This window comes from Coturnix japonica, chromosome 3 (genome assembly GCF_054131305.1).
Source record: "Coturnix japonica strain WE chromosome 3, WE-NBRP24, whole genome shotgun sequence".
In the NCBI taxonomy this organism is placed as follows: Eukaryota; Metazoa; Chordata; class Aves; order Galliformes; family Phasianidae; genus Coturnix; species Coturnix japonica.
In genome coordinates, this window is record NC_140665.1 from 55,052,858 (window position 1) to 55,079,417 (window position 26,560).

At 36.9% G+C, this 26,560-nt stretch overlaps 1 long non-coding RNA gene across 1 annotated transcript; it reads left to right on the plus strand.

Moving 5' to 3' along the window:
- Positions 1–26,560, plus strand: LOC146761413 (uncharacterized). Its single transcript, XR_014944051.1, has 3 exons — positions 1–3,490; positions 7,049–7,218; positions 8,597–26,560. It is a non-coding gene; the product is annotated as an uncharacterized LOC146761413 (long non-coding RNA).

Genomic DNA, 26,560 nt, shown 5'->3' on the forward strand with positions numbered 1-26,560 from the left:
CTTATTTACGCTTCCTCATTTCGCGCTCTTCCAATCCTGCCAAGGCATGTACACATATCAGAAGAGGGTAAAGGCACACAAGAAAGGAGGTGAAATTCCCCCTCACCTTTCCCTCTGCCATGTAGTAGTTGCTGCAGAACTCTGGTTATCTGCATTTAGGACAGCATCGAAGTGCATTTGCAACTAATACCACTTCGAGTGAAAGCATAAAAATTATGTTGCAAACACATTACCCTGGTGTAAATTGTTTTTAGAGCTGATATATAAAATTACACTGACGATTATGTCAGTCTTCATATGGTGCAAATCTCTTAAGGAATTAAAAAGTTAATAGCTTTTTTTGGCTTGTGAAATGTGTTTTATGTCTGGCCCCCAAAACATGCAGCAAAGATGATTTTTAAAGACTCTTTTACTTGTGAGGTGAATGGGAATTTTGCCAATAGGCTACAATCAGCATAGATTGAAGGCATTTTTGGTGGAATCAGACAACTGCTTGCTGGCCTTGACTTGGCCTACTTCACCTTAAATAAAGTTAACTTTGTACATAAAGATAATGGTTGATATTAAAACATCTTTAATGGCAACTATGACTAATTAAGGAGGCCAGAAACAGTTAACAGGTAATAACTGAAGCTACATTAATGAAAGGTTTATTCCTTGTTTTTCAGAGAGCTCAATGAAAGGAGTGACTGTGGAGAATATTACAGACTGTGAACTGGTTATGTGCCCCCACTGGAAACAAAAAGCAGTACCGAATGACAATTATTACAAAAGAAAATCAAACTGTGGGCCAGATGCTCAGTGAGTGTAGAGAGAAATAAACAACAGGAAGCAGAAGGGACCTAGTCCCATGGCTAAGCCTTTGTGCCACATGGGAACATTGTGGCTCAGCAAAATGGCATGAAGACCAGTCTTTCCCTTCCAGCAGTTTTTATAACTCAAGTAGTTTCAGTAACTATTTCCTGTACCCGATATTCCCTTTTGTAAACACTTATTAATTTGAGAAAAAGCATTTACCATTTCAGTTTTAATAATATATAAAGTTCTGTATACCTGGTCTTTTATCTGCTCTTTTTGCCCCCTTCCAACTGCCTTGATTCTGCTTTTTGTGGCTGTGCTGCTGTGTTTTAACTCTGCCTCTGCCTGTGCTTCCCTCCTTTCGTTTTCAAATTGCCATTTATTTCATCACTGATACAAGCCAAAGTTAATCTGAAACATGCCCCCTTTTAAATGTCCTGGAGTTCATTTTGAGCCGACATTTTCCTTCAGCACTTTATATTAGAATATGTAGTGTTCATGGTTTGATTTTTGAGATGATAGTCTCCCACTGAGAATAAAAGAACTCCTGAGTGACATGCAAGTACTATAATCAGATTGAGAAAACCAGGAGCCAAAATGCACACAAAATGTTTGCAAAGATCTCTGCCTTTCCCCATACCCAGTAGAATTTTACTTCCATTTAATTTTAATTTCCATTGTTGTCTAAACTAATAGAATACACATGCATAGGACATACCCTATGTTTTCATATATGTTCTTCCTAGGATCGTTATCTTATGTTGAAGGTCATTGGTGTATTCCTATGATTAATTACGAAGATTCTTGGTCTTTTAGAAGGAACATAACACCAGGAGTTAATTGGTATGAAATTTTGCAGCACATACAAAACTTTCGATAGATATCAGCACCAAAGTTAATTTCATCTCTTTCATGAACTTGCTGTTTTCTTTCAGTGCTTTCCTCTTCTTTTACTGCAGAAGCTATGTTCATCCTATCCTTAAGAACCTGACTTTTTTCCTTTATTTTCTCAGTTCATGTTGTGGTTCTGTTCTGTTCTCTCCTTCTTTCATTTTTTTATCTCTCACTCTTTGAGTCCTAGGCCAGCCTTTTTCCTTTTGATTTGCATTTCTTTCTCTAAGCCTTTTTTCATTCATTTCTCTTTCTCTCTGTCTCCCTCTCTCTCTCTCTCTCTCTCTCTCTCTCTCTCTCTCTCTCTCTCTCTTTTTTTTTTTTTCTTTTTCTTTCTTTTTTCTTTATTTTTTGGTAATTAAACTGAAAAAAATAATTGTTATACCTTCCAAATTCTATCTGAGGTTAGTTTCTTGGTGCATTGTAGATCAGAATAATTTTTCTTTGCTTTGCTTTCTACCATTTTGCAAGCATAAACTGCAAAATTGCTCAATGAAATGAAGCTTATGAGATTCTAAATCTCTGAAGTAATGTCTAGGGGAAAAAAAAACAGTAATTTGTTTTCCCTGTCAGTTACTTTAGATTCATCTGTTTTATACATGAAATCTCCAAGTACAATTCCTTTTTCACAGTGAACTCTCCAGGTGGGTTATCAGCTTGGGATCAATTTGCAGACGCCTTGCTGATGTATGAGCTGGGATCCTTTGAGTATGAATAATACAACTTAAACCTCCTCAGAATGAAGTATTGAAACTTATCAAGAAAAATTATTGAATTTCAACTAATTATAGGATGTAGCTTAGACAATCAGTTGCCAAAATGGTTGTCATTAAGCTTACTCTGAAGAAGGCAATATAGATTAGAAAATAAAAATTCCCAGTTAAAAAGCAGAAAGCAGCTGCCTTTGCTGAAATGCACATATTTGTGAGATCTCAGGTAGCCTGGGATCACTCTCGGAAAGGTGGTTTCATGGATAATAGACATAAGGAAATTATTCCATCCACCTTTATTGGGTCTATGGAGATTTCCAAAGACAGTTGCTGGTTTTTGTGCAGGATATATCATGCAGAATCTGCTCCCATAGAAAAATTTTTAAAGAATGGAGCAGGGCTGGCAAGCAGGAAATCTCCCATCCCAGACATGATGCAATTAGGTTGTTGGCCAAGAGACTAGAAAAATAGCCTCTAGCTAGTTGCCAGAGCCTTCAAGGGCTGTGACTGCAGTCCGCAGCTGTGGAGATAGAAAAAGCTCTGCCACTTTAATGAGACATCAGTCAGTGCAGGGTTGGAGGAAGTCTTACAAGCCATCTGGAGTCACACGGTAGAAGTTCTTTTCTGTAGTGTTCTGCAGTGACTAAAAGCAACGTGACAAGCATACATCTTTGTTGTTTTGTTTGTTTATTTGTTTGTTTTTTGTTTGTTTGTTTTGTTTAATGCAACTCATTCCTATACTGATAACAAGAATAACAAGGTAAGCTACAGATTTGGGAACCTGCCTCAACCTTGTACATGAATGCTGGGATTGCCAAGCCTGGGAGTGTTTTCCTTTTCACTGGTGTAGGGGAAACTGTTGATCACAGCCAGAATCTCTGATTAACCACCTGAGGCAAGTGATGAGTCAGCTGCAGGAGCACAGGTGAAAGTAATTCAACTGTGCTACCAGAAGGGGTGGAGCTTGACTCCACCTCTCCTAGATCCCATTTAAGGGCTGACCACCACTAAGGTAGCATCTCTTTCTGGAGATTGCTCCTTTGTGGAATTTTTGTGGTGAGCATCTATCTCAACTGAAAGCCTCAGCACTGGTGAGTCTTTTCTTATATACCCTCTGGCTATTTACTCTGTAATTACAACTATGCACTTGTATTATTCTAACTATGCAACTGGAAATGAATAATATTTAATGTCAGTATTAGCTGTACCATCTTAGAAATATAGCTTCCTTACAGCTGGAAGGGACGTCTAATGGTCATCTACCCAATTCCTCTGCAGTAAGCAGCGATATCTCTGAGCAACCTGTTTCAGTGCCTTGCTACCCTCACTATGAAAGACTTGCACTTGGATTTGTTGAACCTTTTGAGGTTCTCCTGGGCCTACTGCTCAAGCCTGCCCAGATTCCTCTGGATGGCATCCTGTATGTCAACTGCAGCCCATAACTTGGTGTCATCAAATGATCCTTATGCACCTTAGTGTGTAAGACTTCAACAAAACTAAAACAAAGCTTGCACAAGTGAGTTTCCTTTGAGGCCAGCTGCTGTGAAGTCCTGTGCTTGGGAATGAACTCAAGTGATTCAGTTTACTGCAACAACAGAAGCTTTTTGTTGTCATCTTATTCAATGTCTTATTATTTTAACATTTGTTACTGTGCCATAACTCCTCATGAATGAGGTTGTTTAAATGGAGTCTGAAAAGTCTTAACATAACAAAAATAAGGATGAAAAAAAGCATCAGGAAAAAAATACTTTAATTGCAGTCATCTGTTGTTTACCTTTCTTCTCAAAAGAGCTGATCTAAAACTATATTTGGCTGCGTAGACTGAAGCTTAGCATTCATACCTTCTGAAGCACCACTTATGGTGATAACACATCTGAATAGATATTCTGTTTAAGTGGAATCTGCACTAGTGTTGTCTTAATTAAGACTCCACCACTGTCATATTGCAGTCAATAGAAGGAAATTCAATTCCCAGAAGCTGTCCCGGTGAAACATTCAGTTGAATATGTGAGTTCCAGCTAAAAACAGACTTTCCAGTTCAGCATCACTGGGACTTGGGCTTTGGTGAGTGCTGTGAACTACTATTTCCTGAAAGAAACAAGGAGTGAGTTCTTAACTGAGTAACTGTACTGGGCATGGGAGCTGAAGAAACATTTTTAGATGGACCCTAGCTTCTTCAATTTATTGAAATGTAGATTATGTCTGCAGTGATAACCTAAAATATGCAGGAGTTGAAGCATTCTTCCTTGAACTAGTATTAGCCCCATTTATTTTGTCACATTAGCCTTTCATAAAACAACAGAATAAGATTAAAGAACAAAAACTATTGTACAGTTCATATAAATTAAGTGCATTCAGGAACACTGTGTAACGCTGGAAATCAATGATCTGGTTATATTAATGGTCAGAAATAGACACAGCTTTCTGCATTCTGTGATTTGTAGTAGGTTTTGCAAAGAACAATTATATTTATCAAATACAGCACCCAAAGAGAAAGAGCAGCATGAAACATGAAAAACCTCTGTTCTTTGAAAACCAAAGGTATTCTTCAATTTTGGAAGCTGATTCAGGTATGTGAGTGCTACAAGTGGGACATAAGTTGAGTTTGGAGTCAGCTTGCTTCTGTTTGTCTTTGGAGTGGGCAGTTCAGACATACAGGATGGCTTGTCCAGAGGCCAGTTTGTATGGGTATGTTGTTTGTGCCTCCAGTGCACTGCAAAAACTAAGGGGATCTCCCTGAGGTAACACTTGAGCTCACAGTAAATGGAAAAACTAATTTATAAACCTTGCAAAACTAAATGGAACGTGTTCAAACATCATATTTCATTTTTTTTCTAGCATGTAAGATCTTTAGTCAAAGCACTGCAATAGATTTCTGAGGACTGTCATGAAAATTATACCGTAATAAATGATTTATGTAGATGAGTATTTTTGGACTGTCTGATGAGGCTCACTACATTTTAGGCAGAAATCAGGGAAAAAGATGTTCTGTAAAACTTAGTTGTCTGCCAGAAGAGACAATGCTCTTTAGACCTTGATTTTGTTTTGTTGTTTTCTTTTCCAGATGAAATTCAGCCAGTTAAGAATAAATATTCCTTATTTTGCACCTTTATAGTGCTTTTTAATTAAATACTCCATTAAGCTGAATACTAAATGAATTTTGTGGGTCAGAATATGAACTATTTGAAGATGATTGCTTGCTTAAGGCATGTTTTGAATCCCACTGACATTAAAATAATTCCTTCCAATTACTTTGGTAAGTTTGGAGCTAGACACAAAAGCAGTTGGATTGGAGCAACTGAGACAACTCCATGTAAGGGACTGCAGTCTCATATGAGAAGGGATTTGTATGTTTCATACAAATAGATAGAGCCATAATAATTATTAACTTGTAAATGTTATGGAACTAAAAATCATCTAGCATTAAACCGACAAATTATTTTTCAACAATAGAAATGGCTGTTGGGTTGGCTCCAGAGAACAGTAGTTTATTGGCATCCACTCTGTCCTGTTTGAGGTTGCAGGAATGATTTGAATAATTAGGATTCCTTTTTTATATGTGTGTATATATACACATACATAGGTATAAGTATATATTTAAAAAGTCCAGCTACCCTACAATTACCACAGTTAGAAACAGAACTTTTGTAATATTTATGGCTTTTCATGCTCCTGTGTCAGACATTGCTGTCATGTGGATATTTTCATCTCTTCCTTTAAGTGGGAAGATTTCTATTTATACAGACATATGAAATCGCTGGAAGTCAATTGGATTAAAATGTTATTCACTCAGGAGAAAATTGCCTTCTTATAAAGTCTGATGGGACAACCACCAGCAACTTCAAGAAATTCACATCTGTCTATTTCCAACTAATTTGCAGCAAACCAACAAAAAAAACTGATAGATGTTTAATTGTGTGATGTTAGGTCCTATTAAGGACCAAGATCTTTTTGTACCAAAATCTGTCCTCACAAGATATAAACAATTTTCATTCCAGAGAGTTCACACTTGAAAAACCCATTGTGGAGGCTGCAAGCATGTGGTCATCAAAATAAGCTGTAAGAAAAATAGCCTGTAATCGTGTGTTTACTGATCACTTGTAACTAGTTCCTTAAAAGCTAACAAGCCTATAATTCTGACAGATTTAATACAAAATTATGTTCTTCTAAGTCCACAAATTATTCCTGTTATGGAGTATAATAGATAATATCTGTAGGTTCTTATCCAAAGTTTACAGACATCTTTCTCCATGAACCCTACTGCTTGGTAGTAATCAGACTGCAATTTACTGCAATGCTTAGGGGGGGGAAAAAAACACAGCAGTATTCTATCAGAAAAATCAACAAAAATGGTGGGCTCCTGATCTGTAAGAAAATGCTACCAAAAAAGGAAATTTTCTAGACATTTTAAAACACTCCCCCCTCCTGCTTTTTTTTTTTTCCTCCCAGTTCCAGTCTTTGCAGACATTGTGAGTTATTGTTGAAGGAATCTACAGTATTCTCAATTTTAAAAGATTTTGCTTGTAATTGCCATCTGAATATCTGGACTTATACAGAAGACAACACTTTTTTCATTATAGGGCTGCTTCTCTATATGCTGGACTGTATATCTTGCTTATTGAAGTGTCATTTTTTAAATTTTTTTTAAGGGTATCTTTAGAATCACTGAAGATTCTGAGTGTGGATGGACACACAAGGATCATAGAGTCCAACTCCTGGCTCCACGCAGGACCACCCAGAATCCAAACCCTGCATTTGAGAGTGTTGTCCAAGTGCTCCTTGAACTCCAGCAGCTTGATGCCATGCCCACTGCCCTCTGGTAAAGAACCTTTCCCTAGCATTCACCCTGACCAAGTACAGGATTAGATATGTGGGAGCAGGACAAGACCCTCATCACCCTGAGACTCACATATTTCAAAAGGTCAGGAGAGATTTTTGAGGCATACATTTTACAGAAACCCATGTCACATCAGTTCCCTGTTGCTAGGGAAGTTACAGCAAGCTGTGCATGGAGTCTACAACTGCTGGAAATTTCTTTCAGCTCAATGTGATTCACCGACATGAGCACTAATAAGAACATAGTGTATTATTAAAAATATCAGCTTGACAGGGCTCAGCAAGTGCCTGTAGCAAACGTACCTCAGAAATGGGGAAAAAGCCCGACTCCATTAACTCTCTGCATCTGAGCCTTCTTATCTGAGGAGGGAGGCAGAGAAATTACACGAGGTTGAGATTTTAATGAGAAGAAGTGGAGTATTAATGAAATGCTAATGAGATCTACATAATCTAGTGTGTCACTGCAGGCTCAAGTCCTTTCAAGCCTGGTAAACAAAACAGCAACCATTACTTTGCCTGAAGTAGATTCATGAACTTAGCAATGGGATTTAAAAGCATAAAAAAATGCCTTCTGTCCTCAGTAGCGACATTAAATCTTGAATTTTTAAAAAGTAAATTTCCCAAAAGTAGAAGTAAAACCTCAAGATTTCCTTCTGCTGCAGATTTGCTATATACAGCTTTAAAGTCTGGCTACACAGGTGACCAGGTGGCTTGCACAGGGTTAAGTGACATCATTTCTACTTAAGTAACAAGTCTGTCAGAAGAGCTAGAGCTGAAACACAGGTTTCAGTGGAAATCATCTCATGGGAAAAGGGGATAAGTCAGAGAACTTTGTATGTGAGTTTGTTTTTCCAGGAGAAAATGGCATCCAGAAAAATGAGAATGGGAGAGCATTCTGCATTCAAGCAGGGGAGAGAGTCCTAACTGGCAAAACAAAAGTGCAGACCGAGAAAGCAATTGCCAGGAGCCCCAGATCACCCTCATTTTCTCATGCTATGAGGGTGGTAGCCAGCTGTAAAAGCAGGGCTTTGGTTTCACATTTGTCCAATTCATTTTTCTGCTCAAAGCCCTGGCAGAGGAGCTGGAACTGATACAGGTGTTATAAATATTTCTCCTTTCCTGCTACTCTCTTTCCAATGTGCTTCCAGTGCTCAAGCCTATGGGGAGCTTTCAGGCAAGAGATTTTCCTTTGCAGAGTGACTTAACTTTGGGCCCAAATAGGCTGTCAGAAGACTGGAGTGCTAAAAAAGGCAGAAGTAGGTTGGAACTATTTTTATAGCCCTGTGATCCAAAGGCGATCTTTGTCTTATACAGGAGAGAACAAGTTTCAAGCTGTTCTATTTTGTTTCCTTGTTTTACAGCCTTCAGTAGCCCGCTCTGCCCCTCAGGGATCTGTGGGACATGAGGCCACAGCTGCCGCTCATCTCCCTTCCAGCAAAAGGACTCTAATTCATAGAGGAAAAATTTAAGTTAGTTCTCTCCTGGTACAGAAACAGCCAAAGGCACCATAGAAGATGTTCAGAATTACTCTTTGCATCATCTCATTTCTTTATACGTGGCTCCTAAGAAAACTTTCAGTGTGAATTGAACATCGAGTCAAATTTCAGTGGTAACATCTACCACTGCTACATTTGCAAGTTTGAGGTTTTACAAAAAAGACCTTAAATGTAGTTCTAACCTGGAAGAAAATTCTTGTTCTTGCAGCTCCCAAAACAATGCCAACTCACTAAAGCTCGTTTGGATCCTCCACATACAGCATCAAATTGCTGATTCCAAACACTTTCTTCCAGACAAATGACTCATTTCCCACAGGGAGAAGAAAAATGCAGATAGAGAATAAAAGAAGTCGTTCAGCAGCTTCAGATGGATTTTTACCTTGCGTCTGTTTTCCTCTTAGTTTTTACTTTTATTCTTCCAAGGAAGAAATGTCTTTCCATTTCAACACTTCAGCTATACATATATCATAATAATTTAGCATACATTCCTCAAATCTTTGATTAATGTCTTACCTTTTACTTAAATACCCATTAACATGAAATCATCACAGTAATTTCAGTTGAATCCCCATATCACTGACATATTGTTAATGAGAACATGATTAGCGTCTGAAATGTTCAAGGGATGATTGCTGAACTGTTTGGATTCTTCCCGTCAAGATAGACTCTCTAGTTCTTCTACAGCAGGAGAAAAGAGACCTTCCAATCAGATTCTCTCACATTTCTTTGTATGAAGATTCCAAGTCAAGATAACTGTACAGTTCCTGAAAGTTCGTTGGTATTTGGGTGAAAAATGTGCTCAGGTCTGACATGCTGATCAGCATTAATTTATTATTAATATTATTATTTTCCCTGACTGATTTGTATGTTTCCATCAGATCCTTTTCTTCCTTCTGAGTTTATAAGAGTCTGGGGACAGGGATTACCTTTTATGGAAACACAAGCAACAACGTATTTTATTTTCTAAAATTCTGCTTCTGAAACAAAATTTACTTTCATTTACATAAAACCACATTTAAATCATATACATTCTAAAATGTTCTTTTCAACAAAAATAGTCCTCCATATGTTTCTGTTGATTTTGTTACCTGCTGTAATAAATTTCAAGTACCAGAATAAAATGGCAGTGCATTTATTTGTTGTTAAAACTTTCAAGATCCACTGAAAATCTCAATAGTATCTGTCTCTGAGCAGGGCAAGAAAATAATAATCTATGTTCCTCACCTCTGTTCTCTTGTGTGTTAAATGAGGACAACATTGACTTGACAGAGCTACAATTCAATACTTGAATTAGTTAGTGTTTGTAAAATACTGTCCAAAGTGAAGTTTGCTGGAAGTACTGTTACCTTAAGAGATATCATCTCGTCCTGTATTTTCCAAAATCTTCCCAGCACTAGGATAATGCATTTTTAACACTGAAAGAAAATCTATGCATGAAGTATTGTTTCACTAGTTTGTGCCACATTAGCATTTTTTGTCCCTTTCCTTGCAAGCCTTGTGTTCTTGGACATACAGGTATGGAGTAACATAACCTGCTGAGGATCTGCAAAAATAGGGAAGAAAAGTTCACAGAAAATCACGTGCTGCTGTTACCGTGTCTTCATGAAGGAACTCATACTTTTGCTTTGAATGCAAATCACGTCGGCTTCCAAAGCAGTCTCCTGATACCACTGCCAAGGCTTTGCCATTGCTGCTGATTCACATCATTCAGATACCAGTGGCAGAGGCCCACCAACTCAGATAAAGAAAACATCATTATTATTCGACTCTTGCCCTTTCTCTGATTGCCATTGACCCTGTGGGTTTTTGTAGGTGTTAATGAGGACTGACCTGTATTTTTGGCAGGGTCTGATAGTCAAAGCACCATGTGTGCAGCACCTGTGCTTTGCCTCGTTTAGCATTGCTGATTGTATCATGAATTTACATGGCTTTGTTACTTTCCTTGCACTGTTTAATTGAATGAAAATTACCTGAGGTTCATTTTATCCCTTGTACAGTGTAAGCAACCAGTAGACTTGTATCCTATTTACTGCTCCTGTTTACAGAACTTGCCTTTCTCCTGTGCTAATTATTGACATATCCACCTTAAATACCCACAGCTGTGGCCCTACAACTGAATACTTTTGTATATGTTTCTTACCTTAAGCATGTGAACAGTCTTACTGAAATCCTAAAAAAAGGAACAGTTAAGTTTTGGATTATTATAATGCAGAATTTCAACTATTTCCAGGTTATTAGAATGTTGTTTCATAGGACTGAGAATGTCACAGGCTTACTCATCTGCACCTCATACTTCGTTCTACTCATCTGTAAATAGGAGATTCCTCATCTTATTTGGTCCTCATCACAGTTGTAACGTAGCACTGTTATTAGAGGTTTTATGCAAGGTAAACAAACTATATGAGTCTCTAAGTCTTAGATATTTAGTAGAATACTAGCTATTATAATAATTGAAGCACTAGGGTGAAGTTCACAATAATTGCATTAGTTTAAAAACACTGGAATATTTTCCTTGTTTATAAGCTTATTCCTGGCCTGTGTAGTATACTGTACGAACGCAACACCTGAGAGCTGAAAGCAGTCAGTTAAACAGTTAAGTAAGCCACGGGGGTTGAGAACAGAGGAACACAATTTGAGGAGCAGTTACTGAAGATGAAGAAAAAAACAATTTAGAAAACAAATTCAAGTATAGTTCAAGTTTAGTCAAGGGGCAAGAGGGGAAATAAAAACCAATATGTTACACATATACATTTTTCTTAGTTACTCCAAAGACCCACACTTCAGTTTGTTTATTTTTAAAGTCCTTTACAATTAATGGAGAGATCTGCCATTCCTGACTGGATAGTATATCCTTAAAATGAGTGTCTAAAATATTACCCCTTAGCACTCTCTCCCTCCCTCCATCATGGGCAAGGGAAGATGTCTTAGAAAGATAGCTTCTAGAAACTGCTTACTTCTGAATGAATTTACACGACAAAATTCAGTCAAAAGAGTCCAAGGAAGTTACAGCTTGTTCAGTCACTAGCATGAGGAATGCCCAGGCTGCAAGATTTTCTTTCTTGTTGGTTTCCAATACTAGTACAAAATGTGAATGTTTTCACAGAAACTGTGGTATCTTGCTGGTTAACCAGTTTTTGCATCAGACTGTACTCAGAAAAACAGTAGTCAGTGAGAAAGTGGAGCTCACACTACACATTTCCTGGCTTGTAAATCATAACGGGAGGAGACACTTATGCTGACATCTACTCCTGGAGTTGTAGCTCAGCAGGTTTGTCTCCCAACAGAGTCCCTCCACATCCCATGCTAGGGTCCTGGTAGCTTTTCTCTGAACCAAAGACACCAAATCCAGCCAGGAAGCACGAAGCTCAAGAATGCCTTGCGAGAGATGTACATCCAATCAGAGATGTGACTCATGAACACCAGCACAGGCACTAGCACCACTGTCTTTTTACAAAGTGAAGTGATGGAAGGGTAGAGATTTGCTGAGAATAGCTTGACTTCTGGAAGAACTGCAGTGATAGACCAAAAATGTTTGTCTCTGCCTTGGGTCACAGGTCTCTTCAAGCCTTGGCCAGCAATTGTATGGGTGCCCAAAGTACAGCAGATGCCTGCAGGCTTACATGAGTCCTTCATGTTCACTCAAGATGTCTCTGTGGTCAAGAAGGCAGAGGCTGGAAGGCTTTGAGTCTGCTCTCAAGTAAATAGGAAAAAGGAGATATGCTGATTTTATGTTGAGCTCTCCATTTGAGAGAAGCTGAGCAGTGAGTGTGGAAGAAGGAACCAGGAGCAGCTTTGTGTGGTTCACAGGTAAGAGTAATGGACAGCACCAAGTCACGTTGCGCTGTTTAATTGTTTTCTTCCCTGGCACTCTTTCTATTTTTAGACGTTTTAATTTCCTGTAATCTTTCCACAGTCACATGTGAGCAAGTAAACAGATTGTTTTGAATTAAACAGCTGTGCTAATTTATTGCACTGTTAAAAGCATAGCTTGAATGTGCCGTTCACTGAATGCCGGGACTGGATGTACTGGTGTGTACAAATGGGCACACAGCTCCCTTCAAATTAAAACATCCACAGCCCACAGAAGAGGCAGGACAGGGCAGCAGGCAGAGAAGCTGGGGGACATTTGGTTCCACTGGGGTCTGTGCACAGAGGAGACTGTAGCTGCGCTTGAGGGGCACCTGAGTCAGCTGTCCCCAGGGCACGAAGGAATGGACATCCATGTGTCAGATGGCAGAGCTACTGAGTGAGCCACAGTCTTCTCCTGTTGCTGACCTGCTGCATGGGGTTTCCAGAGAGCTGCATTAGTCAAGGCAGATTTTGTCTGATCACAGGTACACTTACAGGTGCTCTCTTTCTGCCCTGTCTCCTTGACAAGGCAAGGAACATTTCCTTCTCTAAGCCCTGTACTAGTGGAATTTTACTCTGGCCAGTCACCAACCACCCGAAAGGAAAGATAAAATGGAGTCTGCAGACACAGCCTTGTTCTCACAGTGGTCTATATGCTCGAGGCCAGAGTGAAATAAGAGGATTCAGGGAACTGTCCTAAAGCACCAGAGCAGGTAAAACTGGTTGTGAACTCAGTGGTCCCCAGTGGTCAAGGTCACCTCATAGTTTATATACCAGTTCTGCCCTTTTCTACTAAAAGACACAAATACACTGTTTTTCTATAAATTCTTCTTTCTTCCTGGATTGAATTTCTGTGACTCCAAACATATACATTAAATGAAAATCGTGAAAAGTGGAAGGCTGTTATGATCTTGTGAACTGATCTAGGGAAATATCCATATTAAGTAAATCAATGGAGAAAACAAAGGATGTTGCAGTCAACATAAAGCAATTTATTTTATTTTATTTTATTTTATTTTATTTTATTTTATTTTATTTTATTTTGGGTTTTCTTGACAGTAGTTTGAGATTACTCTCCTTTGTAATTCTCACATCCAAGACCAAATCTTCTAAAAAACATTCCTGAATTACTAAATCTTGATTCACTGAGCATTTCTACCAAAAGCCAAGGAACCAAGTTACAATTATCTTTCTAAGAGACCTAATGGCTCATAAAATACTTAGGTGAATATAAATAGCTCTTTACCATGTCTTGACTGCCCTCAATCAACCCTTTGAAACACAATTTCCACATTTCCTATGTATTTATTCTTTACATTCTAGAGTTTCTAGGTTAACAATTAAGAAACAAATTAGGTTACAAATATGAATTTGTAACTCTATATGTATTTTGTAACCTATATATATATACACATAGGTATGTATTGATATGTGTATATATACATGTGGTTTATTGAAAATAATATAAAATTTGTTCAATAAACAGCTCTCTGTATTAACAAGTTCCTATGTTGACAAAGATCAGTGCTTGATAGGAAGGAAACTTGAAGAGAGAGATAGAAAGAAAAAGAAAACAGGTGGCTTGTCCCAGGCCTGCCAAGAACATTCTGGGGCTTTGAGAACATGTACTCCTCTACTTGGCTGAGTGCTGTTTCTGTCTTACCCACTGAAAAATTTCTTGTCTTTCACCTAGCTTGCTTATACCTCTCTCTGCTCATTTTTTTTCTGTTCTTCAACAAGTTGTCTTATCATCAATTGTCCATCTTTGTGCCAAATTTTTCTGCTTGTGGTGCTGATAGATTATTGCTCTCCTTTTTTTTCTCACTATTCTCATCCTCCCCACTTCTCATCCCAACTAATCAAAAGTTAGCATTTTCAAGTGTTCCACTGTTGCTTGAAAATGTTGCAAGTTTTCCTTAATATACTGACAGCACTGATGAGTGCAGATGCTCAGGGCAATCACCAACAAAGGTATGGTTTTCCTCGACTCACCTATCTTCCTTGTTCATCTCTGAAATCCAGTCTGGCACTCACAGAAATTGATGATTTTTTCTTTTGACTTCAGCAGCAGTAGAGATGAGTCCCCTGGGCAGCAGCTAGTCCTCTGACTTTAATAAAAACAGGATACTTGGGCCATTCCTCATCCATATTTTAGATATCCAGTTCATTCTACAGTGCAGTGAACTGTAGCATTGACAAACATTTATCTGTGCTTTTCCTTGCTCATCAGTGGTCCACATATTCCCTATAAAGCTCATACATTCTGGTGATTATCTTATTTAGAACCCTACCATATTTCTTTAATACAGGACTAGTACTTTCATATCTCTTCATATTTCTTAAAAATAAGTTAACTTGTATGTAACAGACAACATTTTCCAATGAATTCAGTACAGCCAGGACCAATTAAACTTTGAAGCATTTCTGCTATTAATTTATGTCCATGTAATATCTGTCCCTGTGGTATTTCCAGATGTCTGAAGCCTAGCCAAAGCTTCTCCTTCATCAGTGCTTCTGGACATCTGGAAATTCCAGATGAGTAGCCAAATCTGCTTTTCACATGGTCAGTGCTTTTGGGGTGAGAGTCCACATGCGGAAGACACATGCAGATGTATCAGATGGATATGGTATCCTTAGGATGAGGTGAGAATACTTTCAGTGCTATTAAAAAGAGAGCATAACAAAAAATAAAAATAAAAAATAAAAAATAAAATAAAAAAAAATAAATAAAAAAAATAAAATAAAAAATGAAAATACATCTTTCTCCTGCTGAAGAGTAATGGAATACAAGAGCCAAATTCCTCCCTGAGCCTTTTAAATTCTACACCATATCTCACTTTGTCTTGGCTTTATTACTGCTCTTTTTGCTACGTCTATTTTGCCTAAGCAGATACATTTATTAACTTTTTTCCTTCCCTTCTCACTGTGAAGACATTTCAGATTATCACATTAATATGTACACGTGAAAGCTCTCATGCTTACATCTGTATGTCCATTACTTGTCCAGTATCATTGGCTTTTTCTTCTCCTTTGGCTTTGTAATTTATGTTTCTCAGGGGACCAGTAGGCTATTTCTTACTGGCACACAATTGTCTGCATGATATATGTGTATGTCTGTATGGTATTGCCGTATAAATATTTGATGTGAGCAATGCATTTCTTCATGAAACTACAATTTATTAGGCAGCTGTTTCAAAACCAAGCCTACATCTCTGCTAGATTTTTTTCTAGAGCTCATGAACACACAGTGATATGATTTTGATTTGTGCTACACAAACTGTGGTCAGAGGAAGCACTTCTACTCAGAGTGTTTTGTTATGTTTGAATATGCATGGACACTTTGCTGCCACTATGGGTTTAATCTAACTCCTTACTAATGGATATACCTTCTGTGGCCAGAATGACAAATTAGGAAATAAGACTGCAGGTAAACTGATTAAATATATATGTATATATAAACGGACCCATTGGGAAAAATATTACATCCTGAAATCATCAAAGAAAGAATTTTAGCCAGAGGGTCTGCAGTTAATCTGATATACCTGTCATGTAAATTAACAATTAATCAGCAGTATAATAATACAATAATAGGTGGAACACAGAAATATAGACAGATAAAATGTAAGAAGATTTAGGAAAGCAGGAATTATTTCAGATCCTGGTTTGCTAACACTTCCAGCTGGAATTAACATCAGGAGCTACTTATAATGCCTCAACTTTTTAGATAGATTATTCTGTCGCTTACATGTTGGTCATTTGTCAAACCTTTCTTTATATTTTCCTTTGTAAATATAAATTTATTGTTTTTTCTGTTCAGTTTTTATACTGGTGTGCAGACTATGAATGACACACTTGACCTGCATCTTTTTCTTGCGAGTGTTATGGTTCAAAGAAAATATGTTTGTAAGTTTCTTACCATTCTTGTTGGAGACAGAATTTCATTCAGTAGTGTGGAACAATTATGAGAAATCACAAATAGAAAAAACAAGCCAAGAGATATAATTGTGCTATAGTGTAAAAGAATAAATAATTACAGGAAAAGTGCTGTGTAGCCTGCAGGAAGAAAAATATATATATTGAAATTATATTATTGATAAATCAATTAGGATTTAATTTGAAAACTGGAATGTGTTCCTTAACTGTATGCAGTCACTGGACAATGAGAGTGAGTGCTGAATGGGACTTGGTCTTTTTTAGTCCATTTTTATTGTTGCAAACTTGGTGAAGAAGGCATCCTGATATTTCTACATGTTCACTTAGTGTCCTGTTCAAAAGGAATTTAAGAATAATAATGAGTACTGCTTTCTATGAATGAGAATGAGAAAAAAAAAAAATGTGATGGTTAAAAAATACTTGTGAAAAATTTTTGCGGCTTCATGTGGGATCTTTGTTACTGCCTTGAGATTTTTCTTGTCTGACATCTTTTCAGTATTATTTCCAGTCTAAGGTTTTCCAGGCTGTGTTCAGTTATCCAACACTTTCAAGCCAAGGATTTGAGTAGCCATACCCTTAGACATTTCAGAGGGTCATGCCAGTGTATGCATGCCGGTGTTGACAGAAAGAATAACGTCCAGAATCAAGAGATAATTTTAAGTGAATCTTAAGCATGCCTTATTTTTATAAAAATGAAATAAATCCTTTTGTTGCACTGCTTTGAACTTTCACAAAAAGATTAAGGAAGTAATGCAGTTAGAAACTTATTTCTTCATCAATAAAATGAAGTTTAAACCAAACAAATTAGTTCATCCCCCCAAAAAATATTAAAAAAAAAAAAAAAATGTGTTCTGTATAGGGAAGGGATTAACTAGATTCATTTGCAGATTTAAGATCATATGTAGAGTATCTTTCTTTTCTTACTTTTTAATAGTAGGTGGAACTAGGATGATAATAACGAGTGTATATATACTTATATATAAAAAAATATATGAAAGCATTTTAACTCAAAGCAAAGGTCTGGTTTAATCAAACTGATCAAAATGGTTTTATTTCTGTTTCTGTGTTTCTCGGTTTGGGGCTGTTTGTTTTTTTTTCTCCACAGATTAGCCCTTGAGAGCTTCTTTTTACATTTACATACTTTGACAATAGCAATATTGATCTTAAAATGTGGAAGTGATATATTTCAGTGGAAGTTGTTACTAAAATGCAAAATATTTTAATTAAATGTAGGCATCATGTATTGTTAGTATAACCATCACACTAAGAAAAAAGGAAGTGAGGTTTAAGTCCCAGAATTAAAATTTTCATAGTATTAGCATGGAAAGAAAATGGACTTTGAGGAATGTTAATCTTTTTATAAAATATATCATAAAGTTTTCTATCTCTAATGAGCAGATGGAAATAATGGGTTCAAAAGCAGTTTTGGAATGGATTTCAGATGGATTGAAATCATGTTTAAAAGGGAGAGTCTATATTATCCAAGAATATATCTAATCTATAATTTAATGCATAATAGCTGCTCTAACCCAGACATTACTCTGCCAAAATCTAACTCATCATTGTATAAAAATGAATGTCTTGAAAATGCAAAGTGCTATATGGATTCAAGTAGTATTTATTTTCTGAGTGGCAAAATCTTCAGAAAGAAAAAAATTTCTCTGCAAATCTTTACCAAATCACACAATGGACCTTGTTGAGAAAAGAAATTATAAGCATGCCTGCAGAAACATCATTAAAAAAACTGAGCTCCTTTACATCAATTAAAAGCTTATTTCTCAGCTTGCAGGTAACATCCTAGATCCTACAGATATATTCACTCAAGAAAGCAGATTAGATTGATAGAATGAGTAAGAACTTGCATCGCTGGGCACTGAAGTATTTGACAGCAATATTTTAAAATGCAATTCAAGTGATCTCTCATTATAATACATGGTTTTGGGAAGTGAAAAGTGTTTTCTATCCACTGCTTGTTTCTCATGGAAAAATTGTGCCATATGAAGAGCAATTTCCTACCTACTTAGAGTGAAGAAGAGAAATGAGAGAAAAGAAATTTAATTCTATGAGAAATCCCAGTTGTCACAGTCCATTGTTCATTTTAGTAGGAAAGATGAACTTTCATTTCAATTCTAGAAGTGTAAACTTACAATATTTTTCTATAGAAGTCTACAGCTCCTATGCAATAATAAAAATGTTTGTTTTCTTATAAAAATTTCTTAAAAAAAACCCAAAAAACTCTGAAGGTCAATTCTTGTCCTCAACCTGATTCAACCAGTTCAAAGTGTTTTCTCTCTTTCAAACTGCCTCTTTTCATAGTTCTATTGACTAATACAGTCATTTATTTATCTGTCTGAAAAACATGGTGCATTTGACAGTGGAAGACTAGGCTGCTTGAGTTTTTGTTCTGTTGAGTGATATTGATCATGGTGTTTGAAAGCACAATGTTCCTTTATCTCTTTTAATTCTTTTCTCTCAGATATTTTTTTTATTTTTCATCCTTGAATATGTCTGTGAAACATAATGCAGTGTCTTAGAATTATATTCAACTTACCTTGGGCATGAAAAGCCACATGGAAACATTAACAGAGCAGTCTGACTAGGTTAATTAGCCCAGCTGAGAAGATTTGTATGTGTAGCATCACAGAGCTACAGGAGCATTTACTGATCCATAGCAAACTTGCAGGTTATTTCTGAGCAATAGCACAGTCCTTGTATGTTCACTCCAGGCCGTGTTTTTTAACAGTGGCTGTATTAGAGGCTTCAAAGAAGCAAAACCTTCAGCACCTTGAGCAGAAAGGCAAGGGTGAAGAGACGCAGATTTTCATAGAGAGCCCTTTGGTCTGCTTTGACTGTCAAGTCTACCACCATTTTCCATTTCTGGAAAGTGTTGATGAAGACTGAAATTAGCTGCCTTGGAAAGGATTACAAAAATCAAATCTTTTAATCTGTGAAGAATGTTACAGTTTCAGAAACCATTCACACTTTCCAAAAGTCTCCTCTGAAGCATATTGTTCAGCATACAAAATACAAGCATTTTGTTGCTAATGGTGACTGCAGTGATTGTGTTCATCTTGAAGTTCTTTTGTAGCTCTACTTTCTGGCTAGTCCAAGAAGAGGTGGAAACAAAGAAGCAATTTGTAGTATCTTGAAGTTCACTGTCTACCATCAGCATTTTCAATTTTGTCCATTTTCGACCTTGTAGAGTACAGGAAGGATCACTTCTTTGTTATCCCCCCCAAAAATTGTTTGCCACCACTGATGATAACTGATAAATTTAAGACATAATGGTCATTTTTCAGTATTATATGACTTTGTTAATGCCACCTCTCATGCTCACTCCATATCCAACCACTGGAAGAAGCCACTGTCCAAGAGAAGTCCTGTTGTTCTTTTGTTGTTGTTGTTTGTTTGTTTGTTTTCCAGAAACCAACTTGCTAAGACACACAATAATTTAATAGTTACAAAAACAGTGGCAACAGAAACATAAGAACTCCTGTGCTTGCTAAACTTTATGCTGATGTTTCCTTTCCTGACACTTTCAGCAGTGCATTATCACATTCCTTTTGAAAGGGGCAGGAAATTTGACTCACAGTATCACAGTCTCGTGCGGGTTGGAAGGGACCTTAGAGATCATCGAGTCCAGCCCTCAGGATTCGAGCCTCCTGTGTAGCAGAGCAGCACTTCTACCACTTGCGCCACAGGGGGGATTTGAACCTGGACTTCCAGTGTTGCAAGCGGCATTCCTACCACTGCGCCACCGGAGGCGCCCATGTACTCATGTACTTCAAGTTAAATATTCTTTTTCTTCTGTCTAAGATTTATTTAGGTTAAGATATAGTTTCTTGTATCTGATTTTAGTTTAATTTGTTCTCTGTCATATACAAAAATGTTGCAAACAGTCTGACTGTAATCTGGAAGAAATTCAAGGTCAAAAATTCACCCCCTAAAACAACTTTGTTTGGTAGTTTAAAAAATGTTCTTGATCTCTGTAATGGCTGGTATGAAATACACATGTAGCCAAAAAGCATCTGAAGACAGATTCATAATATGCCCATACTTCTATGAAGAGCTACAAATGAGAATAGTTTTATGCCTTTCATCTGTTCTGTGGAACAATAAATGAAATTGAGAATAAGAAAATATTCAAGGTATGTTACACTTGTGTTTAAGATCAGTTCCTGTAACATAATTGGGCTAATAGATAAAATTATGAATGCATATGTCTGCTAATAGCATGTTGGTAACAGAAGTCTCTCCATATAGTCTGTATGGATTGTTCTGTCTCAGTGCTTTGTATGACTAAGGACTGCAAAAGAAAAGGAAAAAAAAGACCTTATATTTAAAACCTTGTTGTTGCTTAGTGAGCTGCTAGAGTACTCAGGGGTTATGCAGGTGCTTTTGCTACAAAAACTTTAATTCAGAACATTTAGTAAAGTATGGTGGTGTTCGCTGCAGGTATGGATGTTGAACAAACTTCCATTTGCAGCAGGGACTCTACGAGCTACAGCCAAAACAGAATTTAATTAACATAAGTCTTGTTAATTACCACTAGTGATTCATTTGTCTTCCCTTTGGAGAGAAACATAGTTCAGAAAATGGCATTTGCTCTTAAATGATTTCAAATAGCTGTGCTAGCAATAACATTGGCTGAAATTACAATTGTTAAGCAATGGGCTTATTTTGGCAGCAGTTTTACATAGACTGCTTACACCAAAATTATTTCTAACAAGAACCTGGCGAAAGCATTAGAAATGGCCTTCTAAACAACTCAGATATCTCTTCAACTATGAGCTGTTCCATATCTGGGGCAAGCAGTCCTATGCAAGAGGAGCCGTTTATTCAAAGTAGCTGCAAGTCCTAGTTGATAGGATTGCCTGAAGCCAGACCTGGTGTGACTAAGGGACCTGTCAGAGCACTAAAACTGGGCTTTGTGACTCCATCATAGATATTACTTACTGAGATTTACATGTTAAACATTTATTGTAGCTCCCAAAAGTGCTGTTGAAAATGGCTTGCAATTATAGTGTGGCTAAGAAATAGTGCCCGGAAGGTGAATCAGCAGCGTATGCACTTACAGAATGAACGCAGCTATTACACTTAGTGATTCATAACTGCAGGAGTTCAAACATTTATGTAACCTAATCAGATGAAATTCAAGTTAAAAATAAAGGCAAATGTTTCACATTCTAAATAGGTTTGTTATCAGAACTAACAGGATCATGAAAAAAAAACAAGTTTATAAATTTTCTTCCAACTAGGTGAATGTTTTATCTAGCATTTCATTTTTTACCCTGGTGCAAATTTTTGTCATCCATGTGTGTATTCAGTCTTGTGTACATTTGACACAGAATGAACTCCCACATATAAATATATAAACAAGGTACCTGAAATGTACCTTGGGAGTGTTCAAGAAATGTTTGGATGTTGTGTTGATGAATATGATTTAGCTGGGAAGTATTGGTAATGGTTGGACTAGATGATCTTCTAGGTCTTTTCCAACCTTGTAGATAAACAAGATACCAGTTCTGCTGTGTGAATGAATTAACTCACATAAACTGTGGTTTCTGAAACCAGACACCCATACTAAACCGCTTTAACCAAGTAGTCATCTAGCCTTGTATTGTTCTTGTGCAATCAAAGTAAAAGGGGTAGCAGATCCCAAAATTCAACCAAGTGCGAAATAGAGTCAACACTGTCTCCATGGAGCCTTGTGCAAATGAAGCTTTGTGTTGTAACCAAAGGATGACAAGGACTTGTAATGGGAGAATATATATGAGGTAGACTGTAAATTAGTATTTCAAAGAAATATGAAATGGACTTCATTTCGACAAACAAGAGGAATCAAAGATTAAGAAAGTAATGTCCATACTGAAAAGCAAGGAGAGGAAAAGGTAAAAGGAGGAAAAAGAAAAAAGGAGGAAAGAGTAAAATGATGAGAAAAAAGGAGACACTAAGACTAAGGAGGCAGACATTTTCATTTAATTTGATGCAATTTAGGATAAGAAATGTTATTTCCTATTGATTTACCCATAATCCATCTCTATGGTGTGAATCAATACCACTTAGAGCTCAAATTTTCAAAAGGATCTCTGATATGTAATTTTACTTGGGATTACTATGAACCAGATAAATTGAGAGAAAATGTATATGGGTTTTTGTGAACTCTCGGGAATAGCTTTGCTAGACCATGTATTGTCTATAGGGCTGATATGGAAGCACCTGAGTGTACCTGAATAAAGGCACCAAAGGACTAGAGCAAAGCAGGTAAGCAGATAAATTAGTGTGGAAGCTGCACATCCAAAAACAGTTGGTGTGCTTTTTCCTAATATAAGATGATTCCTGAACCATATCAGGATAAAGAAGATTAACAAAGCCACTAGCTAACCTGCTGATATAGCTCCTACTTGGGAGTGAAATCCCTCATCAAATCATAACATTTAGAAAAGCTCCTAGAATTTATCCTGTGCCTGCAACATTTGGACACTGATTAAACAGGATAATCAGTACCCAGTTACACAGAGCAGTATTTTCAAAAATTAAATGACTTTAATTCACAAGAGAAGAACTTGAAATGCGATCTGCAGAAATGAACTTTAGTGTAGACCACAGAATGGTCACATGGGCTCCAGCAGCCACATCTGAAATACTCAATCATCATCAAAAGCTGAAATGATTTTCTAATTTACTAATACTAATATCAAAAAGATAACATACATCTGAAAAGGCATTTCTTTTCCTGTTTATGTTTAAGAAGCTACAGTCATGCACTGGAGCATAAGAAGCATTTCTTAAGAAACAAGTTTTTTTATAAGCATGTATGTCAAGGATTTTTGAGGACACGCAGATTCCAGTCGTGTACTCTTCAGACCAGAATCTGCAATGGAAAGACAACTGGGGTAGAATGACTTGTCTTCATTCCCACCATCTGTATGACATTTAAGAAATCACTCATTCCTCCACATGTGTGTGTGCACTGGTGCGAGGGCCTCTGGTCATGCCTTAATTGGTTTTTCAACCTTTAATGTGCATCTGCAAGATGGAGCCAAAGGCACTGCTCTTTCAGGATGGTTCATCTGCTGTAGGAACTATTCCAAAGCTTTGTTTGACTTTCCAGACAATTTTTAATTGTGTCGTCATTTTTTTTTTCTTCTTTTCTTTCATTTTTTTTTTTTTTCCTTTTTAATTATTTATGTTCATTCAGGAATGCAGGAAGATAAGGCTTTATTATGAATAAACAAAGATGTTCTTCCATTGCTACATGTCACAAGTTTTGCATTGTTAAGGTTTTGCGGAGGCAGACAGGAACTGCAGTCTATTATCATGTTTACTCCTGCTTAAGTACATTTACAATCTCTGGATGACGTGGGCACACAGATTTGCTACATCTTTTATGTCAGTGCCTGCAAGTAGTGTAAAACAACCTTGGTTTAGGGTTTTCTTCTGGGAGGGTTTAAATAGTTTCCTTAGAATTTCATGGGATGATGTTGCCAGATGACTGATTTCACATTCTAATGTTCAGTGCAATGAGTTCAGCCTACAATTTGTACTGTACAATGCTTCTGTAAGATCAGCAGCAGAGGCTATATTCTGCTTGCTTCAGATACAAGTATCATTGTAGGTGCAGTAAACATATACTAGCATGAGTTTGTCTAGAAATTATATATATATATATATATGTGTGTGTGTGTCTGTAGGATACACACACACACACATATATATGTAACATTTTAATTTTAAATGTTCAGGAACAAATGTAAAGCCTGTACAGTGGTCAATAACTTGTACTTTTCCTGAAAGCTGTGAGCAGCATTTTAATGAAGTTATTTGCACATGCACAATAACTGAACAATATTTTTGTATGATATAAATTTCAGAGAAAGAAATTATTTCCATATGCACACATATGTTTTGTGTTTTCTCGTACACATGATTTAAGTCAGTATATTATTTTGTCTTAAGCACTTAATAGGTGCTATTCTTTAATAACTAAAATTCACTCAATAATTTATACATGTGAGGCAGCAAAAGATTCAGTCAGAGTATTTATTATGAGGTGAAGTTCAAACAATTACATTTTTAACATTTGGTGCTCCTATATCCAGAAATAATTCCAGTCTTTTGTCTTCCACCCATTGTGCCAATGTCTTACTTCTGTACTGTAATGTAGTGTACTGTGGGGGTTAAATGGCTATTGCAACATGAAGCCCATTCCCAATACTGCCTAAGGCAAACTCCCAGCTAAATGCTACATAACAAACCTACACAAAATCTAATAAAGTCAGCTGTGGACATAATGATGGACAGTCTAATAATTCTGTTCAATATAGCCTGATATTTTCACCCAAACAGTACTTGGGAATGTTTCACTTGGCATTAGAATTAGCAATCAATTCCAGATATTTGCTGAAGAGACACTGAATGACTTTCTCATACCAAATTTTTATTAACCACTACTGATATGAAGTATATGCAAGTTTACCTGCCATTATTATCAGAAATAGGAAGATACTTGGTATTCTCCTATAGTAATTGGATGAGCCTAATTTATTACGTAGGAAAAGAAAAAAATCAGTCATGTTATAATGCACAAGGCTAGCTTCTACTCAATTATGTTGATTTGAATCCACTGTAATTCCATTACTCAGTGAAGTTTTTTGAGATTAATGTTGAAGTGATGGAAATTCAAATGCTTCTCAAAATTTCTATTGCCATCTTGAAGCAAAAGGAAAGGTCTCATAGCAATTTTCTTTCTTCTCAGATAGTTTTTAGAGAACCAAGAGAATAATAGACAAAGATAAATAGTGTATCTCTATGGGAATTTTAAATATGCTTAGGCAAAAATTTTTTATTCCTTCATGAGTATCTGGAAATATTGCATTTCTATAACTTCTGAAACTGAGTAAGCTAAAAGTGTGCTGCACCTATCCATGCAGTCTGTAACAGACCTGAGCAGAGCCCTGTACAAGCATGATCATCAGTCTGGTCATATTCCCAGTGGGCACAGAGCACGTTTTCAGTTTGCTCTGCTCTTACAGCCCCATAACTGCACACAGTAGTCTAAATGTGGTCTCACCAGGGCAAAATAGCGGGGCAGGATCACCTGCTGACCACACTCTTTTTAATGCACCTGTGTACACCATTGGCCTACTTGGCTGCAAGGGCACACTACTGTCTCATGGCCAACCTGGTGTCCACCAGGACAACCAGGTCCTTCTCTTCAGAGCTCCCCTCCAGCAGGTCAGCCCCTAACCTGTACTGATGTGGGAAATTATTCCTCCCCAGGTGTAGGACTCTAAATTTTTTTAACCACATCAGGTTCCTCTCTGCCCAGCTCTATGTTCCCATATGTAAAGGCATATGGTTGGCCTTTTTCCAGGTGTAATTATACAGTATCACCACTACCACTTCCCATGCGTACCTAAAGTTGATCAGACACCAAAGGCTCTTGTTTCCAGGCCTTTTTCTAAATATGCATAAATTAATCAGATGTTTGTCACACTTTTGTTAACCAATTACCCAGAACATGGCCAATTGTTTTTTCTAAATCAATTATAAGCAGTAAAAGTAGGTGAGATTATGGCTGGGTATCAATTATGATAAATAAATCCTTAAGTATGCCAGGAAATTTAGTCCTGATAAACTTAAATGTACAATTACACATAAAAACACTGTATTGTCTTTATTGTGAAGAGGTAAATGACATTCTTCTGCCTGAGGAGAAGAACAGGGAAATACGGAGAAATGTTTCCTGAGAATATTTTACATTTAATTATCTTTTAATAATGTACTATATCAAATGTGTATCTGTTTGAAAGAACTTTGTGCATATCAAACATGCTTCTGTGATGGATATGAGAAAATATGTGCGCATTTTAGAGGTTTCAAGAACCTCTGCCAAGTATTAAGTGTAGCCAGAGCAAGATGTAATGTCACGCTTGAAGGTACATGTTTAAGTCTTTCTCAGTTATACACTGTTAGGAAAAAATAGTTTGTTTGTTTTTTTTAAGTCTTTTACTGTGCAATTAAATTACAGTATAGCAAAATGAA